At 42.3% G+C, this 22,802-nt stretch overlaps 1 long non-coding RNA gene across 2 annotated transcripts; it reads left to right on the top strand.

The window, feature by feature from the left end:
* Window positions 1-277: 277 nt before the first annotated feature.
* On the top strand, window positions 278-22,579 carry LOC131502822 (uncharacterized). 2 transcript variants are annotated; one of them, XR_009257201.1, is made up of 4 exons: window positions 278-891; window positions 5,169-5,270; window positions 19,957-20,031; window positions 21,299-22,579. It is a non-coding gene; the product is annotated as an uncharacterized LOC131502822 (long non-coding RNA). The 2 variants fall into 2 exon arrangements; XR_009257202.1 differs by lacking the exon at window positions 5,169-5,270 and having other exon boundaries at window positions 315-891.
* The last annotated feature ends 223 nt before the right edge of the window (window positions 22,580-22,802 follow it).

Genomic DNA, 22,802 nt, shown 5'->3' with positions numbered 1-22,802 from the left:
ACACATATCTATGCATATATTATGTATACATCCATCTATACACTTGCACATATGAGACACACTAAGCGCCCAGTATTATAAAATGTTACATACACGTATGCACAGAAAGCATCTGAAACAAGCAGAATCGACTGTGTTGTTGATATGGCCATTCTGTGAAATGTATCCTGTGGTCCGTCATCCTCCCCTTCGGTTATTTCAAGTATAAGGCTGAGGAAGACTTGGTCTCCTAACCAAATGAGACGGGGTGCGGGGGAGGGGATTCGGGGTCGGGGGAGAGAGACTGCTGCGGAACTGGAAAGATGGGCGCTCGGAGCCGGTGGCAGCGGCGGCTTATTTACACGGATACACCACCCCTTTCACTTAGGCTGGACGCCACGTAGCCCTGGGGAAGGGTTTTGCCGACGTACCCGGAACGAATTCTAAGTTTTTCTCAGCTTTGGGAGGTTGCGCAGGTGGCTTCTGGGAGCCAAGGCAACTGAGGTTTTCCCAGGCTCCTTGAGAGAGTGCCCTATTTCCCCGGCAGCAGTAGCTCCAGGGTCCCGTTCTGCAGTCCGTAATGAGAGGCCTCGGGCTCCGCGGGGAAGCGTCGCAGTTCGTGGAAGAGTCCCGAGCGCAGCAAATCCGCTCGCTCCCCGCGGGGCCGCCGCTCTCGCTCGCACTCTTGCTCTCGGTCCGGGAACCGGAATGGCCTGGGCCCCCAGCGGAGTGGCCTCAGCCTGGCCTCCCGGAACCAGCCCTGCCGACCCGTTAGCGGTCACGTTCTCCGGAGCGGCCCCCTGCGTCGCGGGGCACCCCCTTCGCCTCTGCCTCCTCGTCCGCCTGTCGCGGCCGCTCCCCGCGCCCCTCCGGGACCGATAAGCCGTGGGTCTCTGGGACAAGGAGAGGGAGGTGAGTGAGACGGACCCACCTTCGCGGTGAGGAGCCACCTGTGTTGAGAGTCCTTTCATCGTTCATCTCGCTTCTTAGCGTTTGCGCTTTTCTCCCTTCTCCCATCCTTGCGCCCGTTTTCTTCTTCAGTCTGTCCACGGCCGCCCGTTATTCGCCCCTTTCCTCCCTTAATTCTCACTCATCCTTGGGCCCCCACCTGCAGTGCCCTGGTCTCCCACCACCTCCTTCCACCTCTGGTCTGGTAGCGGACATGGCCAAAGGTCGCAGATTTCTGTGCTCAGCATTGATTTGTGTTATGTTATCATTCATGTGCATGTTTTTATTCTACACTAGACTGAGTTCGTGGAAAGGAGGATTTTATTCATTACAGAATTCAGTGTTTAGCACTTAGAGCACAGCCATTGTGTGTTGAATGAGCAGATCGGTTTGAGATGATAACAGGATATGTAAATAGAAATTCTTTGTAGGGACTTGGGAAGGGTTGCGCTTTTTTTTTCCTTTCTTTCTTTTTTTTTTTTTTTAAGTAATCTCTATGCCCAATGTAGAGCTCCAGCTCACAACCCCAAGATCAAGAGTTGCATGCTCTACCGACTGAGCCAGCCAGGCGCCTGGAGATTACAGGTTTAAATTGGAAAGTAGAAAAACCTTCCTCCCAAGACATGATTGGATGAATGTAGAAAAAGTAGTGTGCTAACCTGAGATGAGGCTACCTAAAAGGCCTTGTTAAAAGTGGTCTTGGGGGCGCCTGGGTGGCTCAGGCACTTAAGCGTAGGACTTTGGCTCAGGTCATGATCTGGCTGTTGGTGGGTTCGAGCCCCGCCTCCAGCTCTGTGCTGACAGCTGGAGCCTGGAGCCTGCTTCCGATTCTGTGTCTCCCTCTCTCTCTGCCCCTCCCCTGCTCGTGCTTTCTCACTCTCTCAAAAATAAATAAACATTAAAAAAAATTAAAAAGTAATAAAAGTGGTCTTGGTCTTGACCTTGAGAAATGAGGGGAGGGTGAGATGAGTTTTCCTTTAATGAAAGTGAGTGGAAAAGTAGTTTAAGAAGGAGAAGGAAAAGAGTTTTCATTATTGCCGTGTAAATATTCATATCTAATGTTTATGGAATGTGTCAGGTACCATACTAAGGGCTTTGAATGTGTTAAAAAAATTAAAAATTTGGGGTACCTGGGTGGCTCAGTGGGTTAAGCCTCCAACTTCTGTTCAGGTCATGATCTCACGGTCCTTGGGTTTGAACTCTGTGCTGACAGCCTGGAGCCTGCTTCGGATTCTGTGTCACCGTCGCTCTCTGCCCCTCCCCCACTCGTGCTCTGTCTCAAAAATAAATAAACTTAAAAATTTTTAAATTGAATTAAAAAATTTAAAAACATTACAGACATCGAGAGCTAGGTTGACATTACAACAGTTGGGCAATGTCTTGATGATTCTTTTTCTTCCAGCAGTGGGAGGTGAGTGAGGATAGTCCCTGGATTCAGACTGCCTGGGTTTGAAGCCCTGCTTTGCCACTTAATACCTGTGTGGCCTTGAGTGTCTAGAGTTTAGCTAAGCTACTCCATGGTACTGCTGCCTGGGCATCCGTTTGGTTTGGCCAGGTGGCCTCTAGGCACTTTAAACTTACACCAGCCCCCTCTTGCAAGCACATGCCCTGGGTAGCCCACAGAGAGTCACAAGCAAATAAGTTCCTGATAGGACTTCCCCAGTAGCCCTTGTGATCAACTATCTCTGCCTCCCAGTGCCTGTAGGCCCTACAGGTCCTTTAGATAAGATCCCTGTGGGGCTTACCCAAACCCCACTCTTCTGGTTTAAATGACCGATCTGGTCCTAACCTGGGAACTCCAAAGCAATACAGACCCTAATAAAAGCACACGCCCCAGGTCCTGTCTCTCCATCTGTACTCTGCCTTGACTGCCTTGTGTGGCCTCTGGAGGCATGCTGTGTGTACTTCCTCCAGGCCTTATGAGTAATTAACTGTTCTATTTGAATTTCTCTTGTGGTCTGTTGTTGAACTTCGGGCTCACCATCCAGGGGAGTCCTATGCTCCACTTAACAAATGTTAATTTAACAATGTCAAAACATCAGGCAAGTTACTTAACCTCTCTACCTTCATTTATTCACCTGTAGAAAGGGGATAAAAATAGTGCTGATATTTTTAGGGCTGTTGTAATGACTGAGTGCCTGGAACATAATGTACCTTCCTGTTAATTATTAGGGTTTCATGCCTGGGAGCAGAAAGAGTAAAAACAGTCCTGAGTACACTAGAGACCTGCCTCTAGGGGTTAAAAGTTTCAGAAAGGTGCCCCCGGTCTGTGCCAGTCAAACCAGCTTCTTTTTTTTTTATTTTTATTTTTTAATGTTTTTATCTTATTTTTGAGACAGAGAGAGACAGAGCATGAGCAGGGGAGGGGCAGAGAGGGAGACACAGAATCCAAAACAGGCTCCAGGCTCTGAGCTGTCAGCACAGAGCCTGACGCGGGGCTTGAACTCACGGGCTGTGAGATCATGACCTAGCTGAAGTCGGATGCCCAACCGACTGAGCCACCCAGGCACCCCAAACCAGCTTCTTATTTTAGAAATCTAAGTAAGAGATATAAGAACAGCTTGGATGAAATTTGCATTTGTGTGTGTGGAAGATAAATAATTTATCTTACTAGTACAGATGCAACCAGGCAGCAGTATGGACTGTTTTGATGGTGTCCTATTCACCGTGTTGGTGAAGGAGGGATTTTCTTCCCAGGATTATGGGGAGGTGGAACACAGAATACCTGATATTGGACAGATGAACTCCATTGGCTGGCACAGTACTGAGACCCACTCAGGGATGCTCAGGGATAATCTGGAACTGGGCCTGTTCCCTTGTCCTAGAGACGGTTGTTTGGCTAGGGGACCTTACCTGCAGAAGCAGAGTGGGGAGGGGAATTTGCAGTTAGGACATTGGAGGCCCTACTGGTTTTCCCAGATGTCAAGGCAGTACCTAATAATGAGCCTTAATTTTAGGCTTTATAGCACAAGAACTGTGTGTCTTTGCATTGGCCCCTATCCTCATATATTCCAAGAACTGTTATTTGTATGTTTATTTTTAGATTGTCTGCTTCTTGAAGTGGGAGAACGTCTGAGTCCAACTCTGTGTAGTAACAATACCTTTTCCACTGAATAAAGAAATAAAAATTTATTCAAACAATGAAACCAAATATATTAATTTTGTAAGGATTTTTTTTGGAAAAATCAAATAGAGACATAAGCGCTAAATTTTGGGGAATTGCACCCCTGTTATTCTTTTCAGTTTATGCAAAACAGCAAAAATCAAAACAGAAGAAATGACAAACATTATAATAAAATTAAAAGTGTTTTTACTGTCCTCCAAAGAGCAGACAGACAATGTACTCCTTTTCCAAAAAGGAACTAAATGGAAAACATAGAGTTGGAAGAAACTCTGAATCTCCTTGAGTACAATGTTTGTGACATGGAACTTTTCAGGGCTCCCTTTAGTGTCATCTATTTCTAATGCTTCCTTTTTTTTAAATTGTCTTCACTGATTCTCAGGTTTCTGCAAACTAAAGTTTTAACCAAGTTGAAACAGACTTCTTTTTCTTTTCATAAATATGTATAAACAAATGAAGCTATTTCTGAATGTAAAACTGTTTGTGTCACATATTGCAGAAGATCAAATGAGCAGTGAGGAGCTATGTCATGCATGAGGCAGAAGGGATGCACTTGACAGCCTCCCAGGCTGCATTTCTAGCCCGGCTGCTCAGGCTGGCTGTTGTCTGTACCATTTGAACTTTCAGAACATCAGCTCCTAAGTGTTGAGTTTACATTTATGCCAAGTTTTTGTCAATTTAAAGTTTAAAATGTAAGGGGAAAATAGGACTTAACTGGACCTCTCGAATTTGAGATATATATATATATACACACACACACATACACACATACACACATACACATACACACATACATATAACACAATTTAGTCATTGAGTTGTAATTTGCATGCCTATATCTTCTGGGAGATTAAAGTGAGAGAGGATTGCAGATTTGGGAGCTAAGTATGAAGACTTTCTCCAGAGAATCCTTGTTATAGACTGAATTGTGTCCCGCCCTACCCCCAATTCAAATGTTGAAGCCCTAATTCTAAAAGTGACTATATTTAGCAGTAAAGCCTTTAAGAGGGTAATTAAGGTTAAATGAGGTCATCAGGATGGAGCCCTGATTCAGTAGGCCTGGTATCCTTAGAAGAGGAAGTGACACCAGATATCTTCCCCCCTTCTCTTGTGTGCACAGAGGAAAGGCCATGTAAGGACACAGGGAGAAGTCACCAGTCTGCAAGCCAGGAAATTTCTACCAGAAATCAGTCCTGATCTTGGACTACTAACCTCCAGTATGGTGAGAAAGTAAATTTCTGTTGTTTAATCCACCCACTATGTGATATTTTATCATGGTAGCCACAGCTGACTAATAACAATCCTGAAAGCAGGTTGTTTAAAAATATAATTTTAAAATAAGTATAACATTTGTTAAATCTGGAGTCTGTTGTCAATTTTTTAAAAAAAATTTCTTAATGTTTTATTTATTTTTGAAAGAGAGAGAGAGACAGAGCATGAGCAGGGGAGGGGCAGAGAAAGAGGGAGATACAAAATCTGAAGCAGGCTCCAGGCTCTGAGCTGTCATCACAGAGCCCAACATGGGTCTCGAACCCACGAACCACAGGATCATGACCTGAGCTGAAGTCGGATGCTTAACCGACTGAGCCACCCAGGCACCCCGTCAAATTTTTTTTGAAGATAGTATTCACCCATTTTTATTTTAATATCTTATTATTTATTTATTCGTTTATTTAGTAGGCTCCATACCCAAAGTGGGGCTTGAGCTCACAATCCTAAGATCAAGATTTGCATGCTGTCCTCACTGAGCCAGCCAGGTACCCCTGTTGTCAAGTTTTTTATTAAGTAAAGAACTTTAAATACCTTTTAAATTTTTCTTCTTTCTTGTGATTTATCCTCTTATATCCTTTATGTTTTAAAAACGCCTGGCTTGCTCAGTTGGGGAAGTGTGTGACTCTTAATCTTGGGGTCATGAGTTTAAGTCCCATGTTGGGCATAGAGATTACTTTATAAGAAATAGAAAAAATAGTTTTAAAAATAAAAACATGGAACATATGTAAGAATTAAAACATGTTGCCAGTATATTTTAGGATGCTAAATGTTCTCTTTAAATTATAATTCGGGGGGGGCACCTGGGTGGCTCAGTCGGTGAAGTATCTGACTCTTGGTTTTGGCTCAGGTCACGATCTCAGTTTGTGAGATCAAGTCCATCGTTGCTTGGGATTCTCTCTCTCCCTTTCCCTCTCTGCCCCTCCCCAACTCATGTGTGTGCTCACATGCTCTCTCTCAAAATAATAAACTTAAAGAAAATTATATTCATTATAATTATAATTTATAATGCTAATCTCTTATTCATAGAAGGGTTCAGTGTAATGATACGTTTATATTATTTTGAATTTCTGTTCTCAGCTAACCCAGTAGCAGATTGCTTGCCAGATTTTAGCATTACAAAGGGATTTAAAAATGAATATACTAGCATGGTTTGGTTTAGTTCAATTTCCTAAAGTCAGTACTCTCTGAAGGCTTAATGCTTCTTTTTCCTTATTTCTTTCCTCTTTGGTGCTATTCATAAGCAGCTTCTTCCCTCTCATCTCTTTCTTTTTTTTCCCCCAGTGATCTCTACACCCACAATGGGGCTCAAACTCACAACCCTGAGATCAAGAGGCATGTGCTGTACCAATTGAGCCAGCCAGGCACCCCACCTCTCATCTGCTTCCCTGTTTACTTTAGGTTGAGTTCAGACAATGTGCTTTGGTGGGTAAACTTTGTAATTGTGACAGGGTGATAAAGCGTTATCAGAAACTTGTTCTTAAGGGACGCCTCAGTCAGTGGAGCTTGTGACTCTTGATCTCTGGGTTGTGAGTTCAAGCCCCATACTGGGCATAGAACTAACTTAAAAATAAAATCTTTAAAAACAAACAAAACAGATACTTGTTCTTAATAGAAATGCTTACAAGAATCGGAAATCATAGAATTAGAGTTGGAAGGAACCCTAAAAATAATATTCTAGGCAATACCTTAAATTATTCCAGACATCATCTCCAGAGGAAAAGATTATATGATATGGAAATTCCCCTTTTAACCTATTGTAGGATTTTAACAATATTCAGTTTCAGAATTCTCTACCACAGAATGAAATCTCTTTATATTGTAGTGTGTTAGGTTCTTCTTGCTTTGGGGACAGAGAGTAGTTGCTGCTCTACCGTATGTCCTTTATATACATAGAATCAAATCATGAGGTCTTTCCTCAGCCTTCTTGTCTCTAGTTTTTTCTTCTTATAGTTCCCTACATTTGCCCTGTGGTTTCTTCTGAAAATATAAATCACATCAGTGAGCCTACACCAATACATCATAATCACCCACAGTCCATAGTTTACATTAGGATTCGCTCTTGGTGTTGCACATTCTGTGGGGTTGGAACAGACATATCATGACATGTACTCACCATTATACTGCCATACGCAGGAGTTTCATTGCCCTAAAAAATGTTCCGTGCTCTGCCTGTTCATCTCTCTCTCCCCTCCAACCACTGATCTTTTCACTGTCTTCATAGTTTTGCCTTTAGTAGGATGCCATATAGTAGGTATGTAGCCTTTTCAGATTGGCTTCTTTTACTTAGCAATATGTATTTTGCTAAACAAGATTCTTCCGTGTGTTTTTTAACTCAAGTGTAATTAACATGGTATTATGTTAGTTTCAGGTGTGCACTATAATGATTCAACAATTCTATACATTATTCAGTGCTCATGTCAATGAATGTACTCCTAATCCTCTTAATCTGTTTCATCCATTTCCTCCCCTACCTCCCCTCTGGCAACTACCAGTTCTGTGTAATTTTTTTAAGATTTTATTTTTAAGTAATTTCTACATCCAGTGTGCATCTCGGACTTATAACCCTGAGATCCAGAGTCGGATGCTCTACTGACTGGGCCAGCCAGGCACCCTTGTTCTCTGTATTTAAGAGTCTAGTTTTTTGGTCTCTTTTTTCCTTTGTTCACTTTATTTCTTAAATTCCACGTATGAGTGAAATCATATGGTATTTGTCTTTCTCTGACTTAATTTCACTTAGCATTATATACTCTAGGTCAGTCCATGTTGCAAATGGCAAGATTTCATTCTCTCTTGGGGTGCCTGGGTGGCTCAGTTTGTTGAGTGTCTGACTCTTGATTTTGGCTCAAAAATTTCTATTCGGGTCCTGTGCCCATTTTTAAAATGTTTATTTATTTTTGAGAGTGACAGAGCACGACGAGCAGGGGAGGGACAGAGAGAGAGAGAGAGAGAGAGAGAGAGAGAGAGAGAGGAGACGAGACACAGACTCTGAAGCAGTCTCCAGGCTCCGAGCTGTCAGCACAGCCTGATGCGGGGCTTGAACTCACAAACTGCGAGATCATGACCTGAGCTGAAGTCGGACACTTAACTGACTGAGTCACCCAGGCGCTCACCTTTGCCCATTTTTTAATTGGATTATTTGATTTTTTTGGTGTTGAGTTGTATGAGTTCTTTTTTTTTTAAAGATTTTATTTTTTTACTTTTATTATTTTAAGTTTATTCATTTTGAGAGAGAGAGCACATAAGCAGGGGAGGGGCAGACAGAGAGGGAGGGATAGAGAGAGAGAATCCCAAGCAGGCTCTGCACTGACAGTGTGGAGCTTGACACATGGTTCCAACTACCAAACCATGAGATCATGACCTGAGCCGAAATGAAGAGTTGGACACTTAACTGACAGAGCCACCCAGGTGCCCCAATATTTTATTTTATTTTAAAAAACTTTTTTTAAGTTTTATTTATTTTTGAGAGAGACAGAGCATGAGCAGGGGAGGGGCAGCAAGAGAGGGAGAGACAGAATCCCAAGCAGGCTTCACCCCATCAGCACAGAGCCTGGTGTAGGGCTAGAACCCACGAAACTGTGAGAGCATGACCTGAGCCAAAATCAAGAGTCAGACGCTTAACCCACTGAGCCACCCAGGCGCCCCCCACTCCAAAATTTTATTTTTAAGTAACCTCTACACCCAGTTTGGAGTTCAGACTTACAACCCCTGAGATGAAGAGTCGCATGCTGTACTGGCTGAGCCAGCCAGGTGCCCCGAGTTGTGTGAGTTCTTTATATATTTTAGATAATTTTTAAGTTTATTTATTTATTTTGAGAGAGAGCATGAGCAGGGTAGGGGCAGAGAGAGAGAGAGAATATGAATCTGAAGCAGGCTCTGCACTGTCAGCACAGAGCCGGATGCAGGGCCTGACCCCATGGACCGTGAGATCATGATCTGAGCCAAAACCAAATGTAGGACACTTAACCGACTGAGCCACCCAAGTGCCCCTATTTTGGGTACTTTTTAAAGTTTATTTATTTATTTTGAGAGAGAGTGCGCATGTGTGAGTTAGGGAGGGGCAGAGAGAAGGAGAGAGAATCCCAAGCAGGCTCCACACTGTCAGCACAGAGCCCGAGGTGGGGCCCAATCCCATGAATTGGGAGATCATGTCCTGAGCCAAAATCAAGAGTTAGACACATAACTGACTGAACCACACAGGCACCTGTATAAATTTTGGATATTAACCTCTTATCAGATATATCATTTGCTGATGTCAAAGAGGTTCCTACCTGTGTTCTCTGCTAGGATTTTTATGGTTTCAGAAAGGTCTCCCATTTAGGTCCTTAATCCATTTTGAGTTTACTTTTGTGTATGGTGTAAGAAAGTGGTCCAGTTTTGTTGTTTTGCATGCAGCTAACCAGTTTTCCCAAGACCATTTCTTGAAGAAACTGTCATTCCCCATTGTATATTTTTGCCCACTTTGTCATAGACTAATTGACCATCGAAGTGTATGTAGGTTTATTTCTGGACTCTCTATCCTCTTCTATTGATCCGTGTGTCTGTTTTTGTGTCAGTACCATACTATTTTGATTACTATATCCTTGTAGTATATTTTGAAATATGGGATTGTGATACCTCTGGCTTTGTTCTTTTTCAAGGTTGCTTTGCCTGTTTGGGATTTTTTTGTGGTTCCCTACAAATTTTAGGATTACTTGTTCTAGTTTTGTGAAAAATGCTGTTGATATTTTGATTGGGATGGCATTAAATCTGTAGATTGCTTTGGGTACTATGGACATTTTAACACTGTTTCTTCTTCCAGTCCTGAGCATGGAATACCTTTCCATTTATTTGTGTCTTCTTTAATTTCTTTTATCAGTGTTTTATAGTTTTCAGAGTACAGGTCTTTTACCTCCTTGGTAAAGTTTATTATTAGGTATTTTATTCTTATTTTCTTAATTTCTCTTTCTACTGCTTCATTGTTAGTGTATAGGGATGTAACACATTTCTGTATATTAATTTTTTAAGTATATTTATTTTGAGGGAGAGAGAGAGTGTGTGTGTGTGCACACCAGCCAGGGAGAGGCAGAGAGAGAGGGAGAGAGAATCCCAAGTAGGCTCTATGCAGAGCCTGATGCAGGGCTCAGACTCACAAGCTGTGAGCTCATGACCTGAGCTGAAACCAAGAGTCAGACACTTAACTGACTGAGCCACCCAGGTGCCCCTGTAAATTAATTTTGCATCCGGCAGCATTACTGAGTTCATTTATCAGTTCTAGTAGTTTTTTGGTGGAGTCTTTAGGGTTTTCTATATATGCTATCTTGTCATCTGCAAATAGTGAAAATTTTACTTCTTCCTTACCAGTTTGGATGCCTTTATTTCTTTTTGTTGTCTGCTGAGGCTAGGACTTCCAGTACTATGTTGAATAAAGTGATGAGAGTGGACATCCTTGTCTCATTCCTGACCTCAGGGTAAAAGCTCTCAGTTTTCCACCATTGAGTATTATGTTAGCTGTGGGTTTTTCATATAAGGCTGTTATTATGTTGGGGTATGTTCCCTCTAAACCTATTTTGTTGAGGGCTTTTATCATGCTGTTCTTTGTCCAATGCTTTTTCTGAATCTATTAAAATGATCATATTGTTTTATTCCTTTCTCTTGTTAATGCATTGTGTTCATTGGTTTGCAAATTTTGAAACACCTTTGCATCCCTGAAATAAATCCCACTTGATCATGGTGAATGACTTTTTTTTAATGTATTGTTGGATTTAGTTTGCTAGTATTTTGTTGAGGATTTTTGCATCTGTGTTCATGAGAGATATTGGCCTGTCATTTTTTTTCTTTTTTCTTTTCTTTTTTTTTTTTTTTTTTTTTTAAGACAGCGAGAGCACGTGAAGAGGGAGAGGGACAGAGGGAGAAAGAGAATCTCGAGGAGGTTCCATGCTGAGTGTGGAGCCTGATACAAGGCTTGATCCCAGGACCCTGGGATCATGACTTGAACTGATGTCAGGAGTCAGATGCACAACCAACTGAGCCACCCAAGAGCCTCTGTAGTTTTCTTTTTTTGTAGTGTCTTTATCCGATTTTGTTTCAGAGTAATGCTGGCCTCAGAATGAGTTTGGAAGCTTTCCTTCCTTTTCTTTTTTTTGGAATAGTTTGAGAAGAAGAGGGGTTAACTCTTCTTTAAATGTTTGGTAGAATTCACGTCTGAAGCCATCAGGTCCTGGACTTTATTGGGAGATTTGTTTGTTTGTTTGTTTGTTTACTGGGAGTTTTTGAGTATTGAGTATTCAGTTTCATTACTAGTGATCAGTGTGTTCAGATTTTCTTTTTTTAATGTTTATTTGAGAGAGAGAGAGAGAGAGAGAGAGAGAGCACGTGCGAGCAGGGGAGGGGCAGAGGGAGGGAGACAGAAAATCCCAAGCAGGCTAGTGTGGAGCCCAACAGGGGCCTCAATCCCACAAACCATGAGATCATGACCTGAGCTGAAATCAAGAGTTGGATGCTTAACTGACTGCACCACTCAGGTGCCCCAATCTGTTCAGATTTTCTACTCCTGATTCAGTTTTGGAAGATTATGTTTCTAAGAATTTATCCATTTCTTCTAGGATGTTCAATTTGTTGGCATAAAATTTGTCATAATATTCTTATAATCCTTTGTATTTCTGTGATACTGGTTATTTCTCCTTCTTCATTTCTGAATTTGAGTTCCCCTCCCCCCTCTTTTAATGAGCCTGGCTAAAGGTTTATAAATTCTGTTGATTTTTCCAAAGAACTAGCTCCTGGTTTCATTGATCTGTTCTATTGTGTGTTTTTGTTTTTTTGTTTTTTTATAGTTTCTATAAGATTTATTTCTGCTATAATCTTTTTTTGTTTTTTTTTTTGTTTTTTTAATATATGAAATTTATTGTCAAATTGGTTTCCACACAACACCCAGTGCTCATCCCAAAAGATGCTCTCTTCAATACCCATCACCCACTCTCCCCTCCCTCCCACCCCCCATCAACCCTCAGTTTGTTCTCAGTTTTTAACAGTCTCTTATGCTTTGGCTCTCTCCCACTCTAACCTCTTTTTTTTTTTCTTTCCCTCCCCCACGGGTTTCTGTTAAGTTTCTCAGGATCCACATAAGAGTGAAACCATATGGTATCTGTCTTTCTCTGTATGGCTTATTTCACTTAGCATCACACTCTCCAGTTCCATCCACGTTGCTACAAAAGGCCATATTTCATTCTTTCTCATTGCCACGTAGTACTCCATTGTGTATATAAACCACAATTTCTTTATCCATTCATCAGTTGATGGACATTTAGGCTCTTTCCACAATTTGGCTATTGTTGAGAGTGCTGCTGTAAACATTGGGGTACAAGTGCCCCTATGCATTGGTACTCCTGTATCCCTTGGATAAATTCCTAGCAGTGCTACTGCTGGGTCATAGGGTAGGTCTATTTTTAATTTTTGAGGAACCTCCACACTGTTTTCCAGATAGGCTGCACCAGTTTGCATTCCCACCAACAGTGTAAGAGGGTTCCCATTTCTCCACATCCTCTCCAGCATCTATAGTCTCCTGATTTGTTCATTTTGGCCACTCTGACTGGCGTGAGGTGATATCTGAGTGTGGTTTTGATTTGTATTTCCCTGATGAGGAGCGACGTTGAGCATCTTCTCATGTGCCTGTTGGCCATCTGGATGTCTTCTTTAGAGAAGTGTCTATTCATGTTTTCTGCCCATTTCTTCACTGGATTATTTGTTTCGGGTGTGGAGTTTGGTGAGCTCTTTATAGATTTTGGATACTAGCCCTTTGTCCGATATGTCATTTGCAAATATCTTTTCCCATTCCGTTGGTTGCCTTTTAGTTTTGTTGGTTGTTTCCTTTGCTGTGCAGAAGCTTTTTATCTTCATGAGGTCCCAATAATTCATTTTTGCTTTTACTTCCCTTGCCTTTGGGGATGTGTCAAGTAAGAAATTGCTGGGGCTGAGGTCAGAGAGGTCTTTTCCTGCTTTCTCCTCTAGGGTTTTGATGGTTTCCTGTCTCACATTCAGGTCCTTTATCCATTTTAACTTTATTTTTGTGAATGGTGTAAGAGTGTGGTCTAGTTTCAACCTTCTGCATGTTGCTGTCCAGTTCTCCTAGCACCATTTGTTAAAGAGACTGTCTTTTTTCCATTGGATATTCTTTCCTGCTTTGTCAAAGATTAGTTGGCCATACGTTTGTGGGTCTAGTTCTGGGGTTTCTGTTCTATTCCATTGGTCTATGTGTCTGTTTTTGTGCCAATACCATGCTGTCTTGATGATTACAGCTTTGTAGTAGAGGCTAAAGTGTGGGATTGTGATGCCTCCTGAGTTGGTCTTCAAAATCACTTTGGCTATTCGGGGCCTTTTGTGGTTCCATATGAATTTTAGGATTGCTTGTTCTAGCTTCGAGAAGAATGCTGGTGCAATTAGATTGGGATTGCATTGAATGTGTAGATAGCTTTGGGTAGTATTGACATTTTAACAGTATTTATTCTTCCAACCCATGGGCACGGAATGTTTTTCCATTTCTTTATATCTTCTTCAATTTCCTTCATAAGCTTTCTATAGTTTTCAGCATACAGATCTTTTACATCTTTGGTTAGATTTATTCCTAGGTATTTTATGCTTCTTGGTGCAATTGTGAATGGGATCAATTTCTTTATTTGTCTTTCTGTTGCTTTATTATTAGTGTATAAGAATGCAACTGATTTCTGTACATTGATTTTGTATCCTGCAACTTTGCTAAATTCATGTATCAGTTCTAGCAGACTTTTGGTGGAGTCTGTCGGATTTTCCATGTATAATACCATGTCATCTGCAAAAAGTGAAAGCTTAACTTCATCTTGGCCAATTTTGATGCCTTTGATTTCCTTTTGTTGTCTGATTGCTGATGCTGGAACTTCCAACACTATGTTAAACAACAGCGGTGAGAGTGGGCATCCCTGTCGTGTTCCTGATCTCAGGGAAAAAGCTCTCAGTTTTTCCCCATTGAGGATGTTGTTAGCTGTGGGCTTTTCATAAATGGCTTTTATGATGTTTAAGTATGTTCCTTCTATCCCGACTTTCTCAAGGGCTTTTATTAAGAAAGGTTGCTGAATTTTGTCAAATGCCTTTTCTGCATCGATTGACAGGATCATATGGTTCTTCTCTTTTCTTTTATTAATGTGATGTATCACGTTGATTGATTTGCGAATGTTGAACCAGCCCTGCATCCCAAGAATGAATCCCACTTGATCATGGTAAATAATTCTTTTTATATGCTGTTGAATTCAATTTGCTAGTATCTTATTGAGAATTTTTGCATCCATATTCATCAGGGATATTGGCCTGTAGTTCTCTTTTTTTACTGGGTCTCTGTCTGGTTTAGGAATCAAAGTAATGCTGGCTTCATAGAATGAGTCTGGAAGTTTTCCTTCCCTTTCTATTTTTTGGAATAGCTTGAGAAGGATAGGTTTTATCTCTGCTTTAAACATCTGGTAGAACTCCCCTGGGAAGCCATCTGGTCCTGGACTCTTATTTGTTGGGAGATTTTTGATGACTGATTTAATTTCTTCACTGGTTATGGGTCTGTTCAAGCTTTCTATTTCCTCCTGATTGAGTTTTGGAAGTGTGTGGGTGTTTAGGAATTTGTCCATTTCTTCCAGGTTGTCCAGTTTGTTGGCATATAATTTTTCATAGTATTCCCTGATAATTGCTTGTATTTCTGAGGGATTGGTTGTAATAATTCCATTTTCGTTCATGGTTTTATCTATTTGGGTCATCTCCCTTTTCTTTTTGAGAAGCCTGGCTAGAGGTTTATCAATTTTGTTTATTTTTTGAAAAAAACAACTCTTGGTTTCATTGATCTGCTGTACAGTTTTTTTAGATTTTATATTGTTTATTTCTGCTCTGATCTTTATTATTTCTCTTCTTCTGCTGGGTTTAGGCTGCCTTTGCTGTTCTGCTTCTATTTCCTTTAGGTGTGCTGTTAGATTTTGTATTTGGGATTTTTCTTGTTTCTTGAGATAGGCCTGGATTGCAATGTATTTTCCTCTCAGGACTGCCTTCACTGCAACCCAAAGCATTTGGATTGTTGTACTTTCATTTTCATTTGTTTCCATATATTTTTAAATTTCTTCTCTAATTGCCTGGTTGACCCATTCATTCTTTAGTAGGGTGTTCTTTAACCTCCATGCTTTTGGAGGTTTTCCAGACTTTTTCCTGTGGTTGATTTCAAGCTTCATAGCACTGTGGTCTGAAAGTATGCATGGTATGATCTCAATTCTTGTATAATTATGAAGGGCTGTTTTGTGACCCAGTATGTGATCTATCTTGGAGAATGTTCCATGTGCACTCGAGAAGAAAGTATATTCTGTTGCTTTGGGATGCAGAGGTCTAAATGTGTCTGTCAAGTCCATCTGATCCAATGTATCATTCAGGGCCCTTATGCTGAATGTTTCTTTATTGACCATGTGTCTAGATGATCTATCCATTGTTGTAAGTGGAGTATTAAAGTCCCCTTTAATTACCACGTTATTATCAATAAGGTTGCTTATGTTTGTGATTAATTGTTTTATATATTTGGGGGCTCCCGTATTCGGCGCCTAGACATTTATAATTGTTAGCTCTTCCTGATGTATAGATCCTGTAATTATTATATAATGCCCTTCTTCATCTCTTGTTACAGCCTTTAATTTAAAGTCTTGTTTGTCTGATATAAGTATGGCTACTCCAGCTTTCTTTTGACTTCCAGTAGCATGATAAATAGTTCTCCATCCCCTCTCTTTCAATCTGAAGGTGCCCTCAGGTCCAAAATGAGTCTCTTGTAGACAGCAAATAGATGGGTCTTGTTTTTTTATCCATTATGATACCCTATGTCTTTTGGTTGGTGTATTTAGTCCATTTACATTCAGTGTTATTATAGAAAGATATGGGTTTAGAGTCATTGTGATGTCTGTAGGTTTCATGCTTGTAGTGATGTCTCTGGTACCTTGTCTCACAGGATCCCCCTTAGGATGTCTTGTAGGGTTGGTTTAGTGGTGATGAATTCCTTCAGTTTTTGTTTGTTTGGGAAGACCTTTATCTCTCCTATTCTAAATGACAGATTTGCTGCATAAAGGATTCTCAGTTGCATATTTTTTCTGTTCATCACATTGAAGATTTCCTGCCATTCCTTTCTTGCCTGCCACGTTTCAGTAGAGAGATCCGTCACGAGTCTTATCGGTCTCCCTTTATATGTTAGAGCACGTTTATCCCTAGCTGCTTTCAGAATTTTCTCTTTATCCTTATATTTTGCCAGTTTCACTATGATATGTAATGCAGAAGATTGATTCAAGGTACGTCTGAAGGGAGTTCTCTGTGCCTCTTGGATTTCAGTGCATTTTTCCTTCCCCAGATCAGGGAAGTTCTCAGCTATGATTTCTTCAAGTACACCTTCAGCACCTTTCCCTCTCTCTTCCTCGTCTGGAATCCCAATTATGCGTATGTTATTACGTTTAATTGTGTCACTTAGTTCTCTAATTCTCCCCTCATACTCCTGGATTTTTTTTATCTCCTTCTCAGCTTCCTCTTTTTCCATAATTTTATCTTCTAGTTCACCTATTCTTTCGTCTGCCTCTTCAATCCAAGCTGTGGTCACCTCCATTTGATTTTATAGCTCATTTATAGCATTTTTTAGCTCCTCCTGGCTGTTTCTTAGTCCCTTGATCTCTGTAGCAATAGATTCTCTGCTGTCCTTTATACTGTTTTCAAGCCCAGCGATTAATTTTATGACTATTATTTTAAATTCACTTTGTTATATTGTTTAAATCGTTTTTGATCAGTTTGTTAGCTGTCGCTACTTCCTGGAGTTTCTTTTGAGGGGAATTCTTCCCTTTCGTCATTTTGGATAGTCCCTGGAGTGGTGCGGAACTGCGGGGCACTTCCCCTGTGCTATCTTGAATAACTTGCGTTGGTGGGCGGGGCCGCAGTCAGACCTGATGTCTGCCCCCAGCAGTGGCCACAGTCAGACTGGTGTGTGCCTTCTCTTCCCCTCTCCTAGGGGCGGGATTCACTGTGGGGTGGTGTGGCCCATCTGGGCTACTTGCACACTGCCAGGCTTGTGGAGCTGGGGATCTGGCATAATTAGCTGGGGTGGATCGGCAAGGTGCACAGGGGCGGGAGGGGCAGGCTCAGCTCGCTTTTCTTTTGGTGATCCGCTTTGGGAGGAGCCCCTCTTCCCTGGGCTTCTTGTCTACACTTGGCTCTGGAGAATCCGTTCTGCTAGTCTTCTGGCGGTTTTCTGGGATATTTAGGCAGGTGTGGGTGGAATCTAAGTGATCAACAGGACGCGGTGAGCCCAGCGTCCTCCTATGCCGCCGTCCGCTACTTGGCTTCTTCAGAGGGTGGTGTTTGCCTGGCCCCTGCAGGTCGCAAGTGTAGAGGAGCCACCGGGCTGGGAGGGAAGGAGAGACAGCGCCTGACCTCCCCAAGGTTTCGTCTTCAATCTGCTATAATATTTATTATATCCTTCCTTCTGCTGGCTTTAGGCTTCAGGCTTGATTTGTTGTTCTTTTTCTAGCTCCTTTAGGTGTAAAGTTCAGTTGTTTATTTGAGATTTTTCTTGCATCTTAAGGTAGGCCTGTATCGCTAAAATAATCTTAGATACAGCCTTTGCTGTATCCCAAAGATGTGTTGTGTTTTCATTTTCATTGTGTTTTCATTTTCATTTGTGTCCATGTATTTTTTATTATTTCCCTTTTGATTTCTTGGTTGACCCATTCATTGTTTAGTAGCTTGGTATTTAGTCTCCATGTATTTGTGTTCTTTCCAAATTTTTTCTTGTGATTGATGTTTAGTTTTATAATGTGGTTAGAAAAGGGGCATGATATGACTTCAGTCTTTTTGACTTTATTGAGACTTGTGTTGTGGCCTAACATATGATCTCTTCTAAAGAATGTTCTGTGTACACTTGAAAAGAATATGTATTCTGGGGCACCTGGGTGGCTCAGTTGGTTAAGCGTCCGACTTCGGCTCAGGTCATGATCTCATAGTCTGTGAGTTTGAGCCCCGTGTCGGGCTCTGTGCTGAAAGCTCAGAGCCTGGAGCCTGCTTCAGATTCTTGTTTCCCCCCCTCTCTCTCTGCCCCTCCCATGCTCATGCTCTGTCTCTCTCTGTCTCAAAAATAAATAAAAACATTAAAAAATTTTAAAAGAAAAGAATATGTATTCTGTTTGGGGATGGAATGTTCTGAATATATCTGTTAGGTCCACCTGATCCATCTGTCTGTCAAAGCCACTGTTTTTTCCTTGTTGATGTTCTGTCTGGATGATCTATCCATTGATGTTAGTGGGGTGTTAACGCCCCCTACTATTACTATATTATTGTCAATTTCTTCCTTTGTGTCTGTTAATAGTAATTCAGGTAGTATAGTATTCACTATTAGGTGCTTCCATGTTGAGTGCATAAATATTTACAGTTGTAATATCCCCTTGTTAGATTATTACCTTTATCATTATGTAGTGTCCTTCTTTGTGTCTTGCTAGTCTTTTTTTTTAAGTAATCTCTATTCCCAATGTGGGGCTCAAACTTATGACCCTAAGATCGAGAGTTGCACACTCTACCGACTAAGCCAGGCGCTCCAGACAAAATAGACTTTTTTTAAGTTTATTTATTTTGATAGAGAGTGAGCAAGCTGGGGAGGGGCACTTAAAAAAATTTTTTTTTTGATGTTTATTTTTTTGAGAGAGACAGAGACAGAATGCAAGTGGGTTAGGGGCAGAGAGAGAGGGAGACACAGAATCCAAAGCAGGCTCCAGGCTCCGAGCTGTCAGCACAGAGCCCGACGCAGGGCTTGAACTCATGAGCTGTGAGATCATGACCTGAGCTGGAGTCGGACACTCAACTGACTGAGCCACCCAGGTGGTGGAGGGGCACTTTTTAAAAAATAGACTTTAAAATGATAACTAACAGGGGCCCTGGCTGGCTCAGTCCATAGGCCATGTGACTCTTGATCTCGGGGTGATGAGTTCAAGCCCCATGTTGGGCATATAGATCACTAAAAATAAAAAATAAATAAAAATAAAACAATAAAGTCTGTTTTGCCTGGTAGAATTATTGCTATCCCAGCTTTCTTTTCGCTTCCATTTTCATGATACAGGTTTTTCCATCCCTTCACTTTCAGTGTGGATGCCTTTAGTTCTGACGTGAGTATCTTGTAGGCAGCATTGAAAGTATAAATCTTACATGTTGCTTTCAGTTCGAATAGCAGTTTGTAAACTCCAAGGCTTTATGCAAACCTAAGTGATTATTATATTATTATGAAGATGGTAGACGCTTGAACAAAATTTTTTCAGTGTTTGCTTTTAAAAATTTTTTTAAGTTTATTTATTTTGAAAGAGAGCGGGAGCATGTGCATACAAGTGGGGGAGGGGCAGAGGGAAGGAGAGACAGAATCCCAAGCAGGCTCCGCACCAGCAGCACAGAGCCTGGTGAACTGTGAGATCACGACCTGAGCCGAGATCAAGAGTCGGACGCTTAACTAAATGCACCAGCCAGCCCCCCCTCCCCCCCGTTTGCTTTTAGTGGTTCTTGGACAATCAGTGTCATTACTGAAAATTTTTAATTCCATATTTTTAATATTGTATGGTTCATATTTTATCACTTTTCTGATTGTTACAACCATCTTCTTTCAGTTCAGCTTTGATGAACACACACCAGTAGAGATGAAGAGCCAAAGAAAAGCACCACTTCTGTTTCTACTTCAAAAGGTACATATTTTTGTAGTATGAGCCAAATGCAGGAGACATGGGGCTTTTATTTGGCTCTTTTTTTATGTTTATTTATTTTTGAGAGAGAGAGAGAGAGAGAGAGAGAGAGCGAGAGCATGCAAGCAGGGGAAGGGCAGAGAGAGGGGGGACAGAGGATCTGAAGCAGGCTCTGCGTGCTGACAGCAAAGAGCCTGATGTGGGGCTCGAACTCACAAATGTGAAATCATGACCTGAGCTGGTCAGACACTGACCCAGCTGAGCCACCCAGGTGCCACCAAAAGGTATTTTAAAAATACTGCAGAGCTTTGGGGCGCCTGGGTGGCGCAGTCGGTTAAGCGTCCGACTTCAGCCAGGTCACGATCTCACGGTCCGTGAGTTCGAGCCCCGCGTCAGGCTCTGGGCTGATGGCTCAGAGCCTGGAGCCTGTTTCTAATTCTGTGTCTCCCTCTCTCTCTGTCCCTCCCCCGTTCATGCTCTGTCTCTCTCTGTCCCAAAAAATAAAATAAACGTTGAAAAAAAAATTAAAAAAAAAAAAATACTGCAGAGCTTTTTTTATTAAGAAGTTGAAAAACAATGTTCATAAGTTGTTGAACAATAGACTTTACCTTTACTCAAATTGCTTGTCCTCTGTTCTTCTTCAGTATTTCAAATACAATAAAACTGACACTCAGAAATCTTGTTTAGAAGTTAATTTTGTGGGGCACTTGCACGGTTCAATCAGTTGAACATATCTGACACTTAGTTTTGGCTCAGGTCATGATCTTCGTGGGTTGGGCCCCACATCACGCTCCGCTCTGACATGTAGAGTCTGCTTGGTATTCTCTCTCTCCCTCTCTCTCTGCCCCTCCCCTGCTTGCTCTGTCTCCCTCAAAATAAATAAACTTTAAAAAAAGTTAATTTTGTATATTAAAATGTTTTTTTAAGTCTATTTACTTTGAGAGAGAGTGGGTGAGGGGCAGAGAGAGAGAGAGAGGGAGAGAGAGAATCCCAAGCAAGCTCTGTGCTCAGCACCGTCTGCAGAGCCCAACGTGGAGTTCTATCCCATGAACAAAATCTGAACCAAAATCAGGAGTCAGACGTTTAACTGACTGAGCCACCCAGGTGCCCCGGAAGATAATTTCATATTTAAAAAAATTTTTTAAGTAATCTCTACAGCCACAATTTGTGGGGCTCAAACTCACAACCTGAGGTCAAGAGTTGCATGCTCCACTGACTGACCCAGCCAGGTGCCCTGAAGTTAATTTTATTATTGTATTTTATGTCAAAGAAGAAGAAGAGGAAGTCTAGTCATTCAAAAGAAAGGTCCAAGAAAAAGAGAAAGAAAAAATCATCTAAAAGAAAACGCAAGAAGTATTCTGACAGCGACAGTGACTCTGACTCTGAAACGGACTCCAGTGGTAAGAAGGCCGGCATCGCTCTGCAAGCCTGGCTTCACGACTCATTCTACTTAGAATTTATTTCCAAAGAAGGTTCTTAAACGCGGTAACGGCAGCCAAGAGTTGTGGAACGCTCGCTGCCTCCGTGCCAGGCACCCTGCCAAGCGCTCGGTGTTCGTTGTCGCTGCTTGCCCCGCGCGGTAACTGTGGAATGTGTCCTAGAGCCGGGGACGCGGGGCCCAGAGCAGCTGGTAAGCGCGGCACTCAGGGTCGCACAGCTGGGATTCAAGCCCGAGCAGCGTGGCTCCCGACTGGCTGTGTGTGGCTGCACAAGGCGTGTGGAAGCGAACCGGGGCGAGGTTGGGCTGGGAGACGTGTGGCAGCGAGCAAGCCATAGGGCCGCGTCGGCCCCGAGGAGCGGCCCTTGTGTGTCATCCTCACGCTCGGTGGGCACCTCGGTGCCGTTGTCAAAAAGGCACATCCTAGGGGCGCCTGGGGGGCTCAGTCGGTTAAGCATCTGAGTTCGGCTCAGGTCATGATCTTGTGGTTCATGAGTTCAAGCCCCGCGTCGGGCTCTATGCTAATAGCTCGGAGCCCGGAGCCTGCTTCAGATTCTGTGTCTCCTTCTCTCTTTGCCCCTCTTCTGCTCACACTCCATCTCTCTCTCTCTCTCTCTCTCAAAAATAAATAAACATTAAAAAAATTAAAAATAAATAAATAAAAAGGCACATCATAAAGGACCCTTTCGGGCCAGCAGCTGGTTTATGGAAGACACCCCCTGTGGGGTGGTGCCTCTCAAAAAGCCACCTTTTTGTGCCCTCTCCTGGCTGATGATTGACCAGAGGGTGCCACCTCTGGGGACACATGACATGAAGGTGTCTTTTCCTCTGATGTCACCTGGGTTTCCTGGCCCCCGTTGTCACTTTTCTTCCTCACTGCTGGAAGAGCGAACTTCCTTAGAGCACAGGTGTGAGCGTGTCTGTCCCCTACTTACAATCCTTCAGTGGCTCTCTGTGGCCTTCAGGGTAAAGTTTGGACCCTGCTGGCTCTCTGTCTAATCACACGTGCCCTGTCACTCTTGCAGCGTCCTCTGTAGCCTGAGATGTGCTTTCCGTCTCCTCAGTAGTCCGTGTTCTTTCTCTCGCTTCTGTTACTTGGTACAGAAGTCCATCTGCCTGCGTGCGGCGTGCCTTCCTCACTTCAACAGCGGGCATGCAGTGCTTTTGTAATAAAACTGACTTTACTTATTTAAAAAAATTTTTTAATGTTTATTTTTGAGAGAGAGACAGAGAGACAGGCAGAGACAGAGCACAGGAGGGGCAGAGAGAGATGGAGACACAGAGTCTGTAGCAGGCTCTGGGCTCTGAGCCATCAGCACAGAGCCCAACGGGGGGC

This window comes from Neofelis nebulosa, chromosome X (genome assembly GCF_028018385.1).
Source record: "Neofelis nebulosa isolate mNeoNeb1 chromosome X, mNeoNeb1.pri, whole genome shotgun sequence".
Classification (NCBI taxonomy): Eukaryota; Metazoa; Chordata; class Mammalia; order Carnivora; family Felidae; genus Neofelis; species Neofelis nebulosa.
This window is presented reverse-complemented; position numbering and strand designations above follow the sequence as displayed.